General features: G+C 37.0%; 1 pseudogene; it reads right to left on the reverse strand.

Moving 5' to 3' along the window:
- Positions 1–281: 281 nt before the first annotated feature.
- LOC121465051 lies at positions 282–4,043 on the reverse strand (annotated as a pseudogene).
- Positions 4,044–4,706: the final 663 nt, after the last annotated feature.

Raw genomic sequence — 4,706 nt, forward strand, 5'->3', positions numbered from 1 at the left:
TACCTTAAGAAAAGTTTTAAAGAGTTAAAATAAAACCAAAGGATTATGAGATTAGTGGTGATATAATAGTCCCTTAATTTTGTTTTTTCTTTTGTCCCATACCAATTGGCTCTTCTGACATAGATTTTGGATCTTCTCTAAACAAGCATTTTTTTTTTTTTTTAACAGAACTTGCCTCAAGTTTATTTGTAAAAACAGCATAAGGTCCTGAACATCTGCAAATACTGTGTAGGTGTTCATATCAGTCCATCTGTCTTCACATTGGCAGACTGCGACCTTTTTTATGGTGCCTTCACAGGGGCCTGGGCACCTTTGGAAGCCTGAGCTGCAGCTGAGGCCTCTGCCTTGGCTTGAACCTTGGGCTTTGTTTTTTGGAGCCTACGACCCCTGGCCATGTAGCTTCTAATCTGCTTCCTAAACTTGGAGTGAGCAATTAAAGCCAGACGGGTGAGTTTGCGGGTGGGGCCCTTTGGCACCTTGGGCTTCACCACCTGGGGCTTCACCAGGGCCTTGATGGCCTCTGCATGTGCACTCATGGCCTTTGCATTATTTGCCTGCATCTTCTAAAGGCCTTTCTTGTTGTGCTTCCTGGCAAAGCGCATGTTCCTCAGGAACTTGGGGTCAACCCCTTTGAGAGATTCGTATCTTTGTGACCGGTGTTTCTTGATGCCGTTTCTGTGCCATTTCCGGGACGGGTTGTGTGTGGTGTGGTTCTTGGACTTGGCCGTGGCTGGACGGTAATCGGCGGCTCTAAACAAGCATTCTTGGGTTTAGAGAAGGACAGAGCAATACTTCAACTACCTTTAGTTGAACTGGGACTAGAAAAGACCATTTGCTTTTATGTCTGTAGGGAACAGCAAAATCAGCCATTTGGGAAAATTTAAGAAAGTTTATCCTATTGGAAATGTGCCATGTCATTAGGTCACTTTACTCTTTCTCCTGGTACATTTTCTCTGAATGATTTGTTCTTTTTCTTCAGATGTCTCATTTGTCCAGTCATCTTCAGATTCCTAAGTTGGAGGCCTTCACTCTATGGAAAGACAAAAACAAAACCCTGATAAAACCCTAATCATGGGGGGCTGGAGAGATGGCTCAGTGGTTAAGAGCATTGCCTGCTCTTTCAAAGGTTCTGAGTTCAATTTCCAGCAACCACATGGTGGCTCACAACCATTTGTAATGAGGCCTGGTGCCCTCTTCTGGCCTGCAGACATACAGACAGAATATTGTATACATAATAAATAAATATTTAAAAAAAATAAACCTAATCATGGGGTGTTTCATTTTTGGCAGATAATATCTGATCAGCCTTTTCTGAACTCAGTGTATTGCCCATTGAAATCCTGAGTACGTATCTATGGTATTGTATACATATTTTAATTTTTCAAACTCTGAAAAATGAAACACATCTATTTGCCAGCTATTATTTCTTTAAGTACCCTTTGGTTTACTTCCTGCAGGTTGTGGAGTTTGGTTATACAAAAAACCAAGTATGACACTTCCTTATAATTTCCTTGGCTTGTTACCAAGTCATAAAAAAAATCTTTCTTCAAATCCTTGCTATTAACAGAGTGTTTCTTATGTAATTATGAGGCTTCTAGCACATTTCCTGATGATAGCAGATTAATTTCATCACTACCCTGTGATAGAAGACTTGATAAACCCATAGGAGATCTGATATGTGTTATATACAAAGATGGTTTCTATTTCTGACTATTTCTTGTAACTGATTAAATAATAAAGATAATTCTGAATTATCTAGAATAAGTTCAGAAATTTCAATATATAAAATGTCTTGTTCTGAATATGCAGAGTCGGTAACTAAGAGGCCTGGAAAAACCTAATAATACTCAGAGAATAGCATATAATTCTGACTTTTGAACAGAATTTTAAGGACTTTGAAGCACTTTACTTAAACTTTCTGACTTATAATCTGCCTTTCTTGATTTATTTGCATCAGGATAGAATGTAGGGGCTCCAGAAATTGATGTTCCCCAGTGCTAGGAAGGATCCAATTAGTTTTCTTTATAAACTGAAGCCATGTGCTTTTGGGATATTTGTTGCTAATCTCGCCCCAAAAAATTACTGCAAGGTCTTTGCCGATGTTCATTTTCTGTCATAAATGAGGGAATTTTAGCATTAGTAAAAGATATTACAATCTCTGTTGAATCCATTCAGTTCTTTGAAAAGTCTCAGTTTTAAATTTCAGAATCAATTCAGAAATCTTTCTACATAAAAATTCTTGTAGGAGAATGAGTAGAAGGTAGAATGACCAGGATACAATCAATCTCTGAATTGAAATGATCCACATGTACATTCTGTTACTTCATTTCTATCTGAATAAATTCTCTCTCAACTTCAGCGATAATTTTCTTGGACTATTTAAGTCCTTATCACTTCATAAAATTTGAAGTAAATTACTTAGTTCATTAGTTGTTAATCCAATTTGGATTATAATCCAATAGCCAGTTAATATCTCCCAGCAAATTTTGAAAATCATTAAGAGCTTTTTATAACTGTCTACTGATTTGTACTTTTTGTAAACATCCTATATATGCAACAAACAGAATCTCCTCTTTGTGTTTTCAGAAGCAAATTGGGTTTTTTTTGTTTGTTTGTTTGTTTTGTTTTTTGAGACAGGGTTTTTTTGTAGCTTTGAAGCCTGTCCTGAAACTAGCTCTTGTAGACCATGCTGACCTTGAACTCACAGAGGTCCGCCTGCCTCTGCCTCCAGAGTGCTGGGATTAAAGGTGTGCGCCATCACTGCCCAGCTTCAGAAGCAATTTATACCCCCCAGCCCCCAGCAAGGCAATATTTTCTTCACTTCTTCAACATTTTTCTAAGATATCTGTATTTGAATCAGTTACTAAGATAGTGTCCATATAATGATAAATATTAGATAGAGGAAACTACATACAAATTATCTCCAATGGCTGATATACAAAATATTGATACAAAGTAGGGTTGTTTAACATCCCTTTTGGAAGAATTTTCAATTGATATATTTTAACTGGCCTGGAATTATTATGAATAGGTACTGTGATGTAAATTTTCTCTATCCTCTTCTTGTAAAAGTACTTTTTAAATCAAACTTTATATAAACCATTCTTTAGATACTAGAGAAATCAGGGGAATTCCAGGCTGTAAAGAGCCTATCATCTGAATTACTTTATTTATGACTTACAAATCTGTTAACATTCTCTATTTTCTTGATTTATTTTTAATGACAAATACTTATGAATTGCAAGGACTAGTTGATTCTTCAGTATGTTAAGCATTTAGCTGCTCCTGTAATTTTTCTGATGTTAAAGCAATTGTTTCACCACACAGGTTTGTCAGTTAACCGTTTTAAAGGTAGGGCTCCTGGTACCTTCAAAAGATTACCAGCTGTTGTGTCCTGTTTATATACAACCTGAGCAGTCAGTGACTATTCTTTATAATACCTTTTAATATTTTTCTCAGAAACATACATTAGTTAATAGTTTGTTTCTGAGATTGGGGAGATGTTAAACTGAGTATTGCATTTCTTTAACAAATCAGGTCCCCATAAACTCATTGCTTTGTTAGCCACATGTGGTTTTAACTTTCCTCTCTGTTTTCATACATTTGACCCAGTGTGTGCTTTGTTTTACCTTAAAGTTCCAACCCCTAGAAGCTGAACATTTACCTCCTTAAGAGGTTAATTCAGATACCAAGATTCTATTACAATTATTGCTACAACTTCCCTGTATCTAGAAAACTTTCAATTTCAATGCCATTTATTCATATTTTTAACTTTGGTCTTGATCATTTACAAAATTATGCCAAAATTTTTGATTTATGGTTTCTCTTGAAAATGTTGTTCTTCTAATGCTGTTCTGTCCTCCAGAGAAGCATGTTTTTATTTTTTTTTTCAACAGACATTAAGTCTTTTAATTGCACTTTTGAGTAGTTTGCCTGTTGATAGGGTTGAACCAAATTTGACATGGGGACCTGTGAGAGGGCCTCTAAAGCATTTTCTGATGGCAAAGAGTTACCTTACCTGTTCCATGTTGATCTGAATTCATTAGTCAAAATGTTGGTTTTTGCCACACCTTCTGCACATTCAAGAAGCCTGGGGTCTTCTGTTTGAATTCTTGCAGTGACTTTTCATTTGTGGAGAGAAACTCCCATTTACAAATGGTGCCTGAACATTTGGCAAGAATTTCCACATAAAACCTGAGAAAGTTTAAGAAAAAAAAAAAAGGATTTTAGACAGAAAAAAGAATAGAGTCAAGCATGGCTTTTTGGTAGCAGCATTGTATCAGATAGGCTCTGTTTTTTGGCATCAAACAGAGGCACAGCTGCTTTAAGTGAGATCTCCTGACTAAGAATTAGCAGCAAAAATCATGCAGCTCTTTTAAGAGGCCCTGCCAACAAACACTTAAATGGTGTTATGATCAGCCAGTGACATACTTCGTGGCAGTGGCATGGACTTACAAAATTCAGAGTTGTAAAAAATATGGCTCCTGCCAGTAACTCCACCATGAAGCTAATGTCTCAGGAGGCCAAGGCATAGGGTAAATCCAGTTGCTGTCAGTGCAGAGTCTGTGAGCTCCCAAAAGCTCAGGCCAGCTGTCTTTGTGGGATTCCCCATTATGATCTTGATCCCCATTGGTCATATAATCCCCTTCCTCTATTCAGCTGCTTTACCCAGTGCTTAGATGTGGATCTCTGCATCTATTTCCATT

Source organism: Microtus oregoni, unplaced genomic scaffold (genome assembly GCF_018167655.1).
Source record: "Microtus oregoni isolate MIOR12 unplaced genomic scaffold, Mior012 000000F_ref0000247, whole genome shotgun sequence".
NCBI lineage: Eukaryota > Metazoa > Chordata > Mammalia > Rodentia > Cricetidae > Microtus > Microtus oregoni.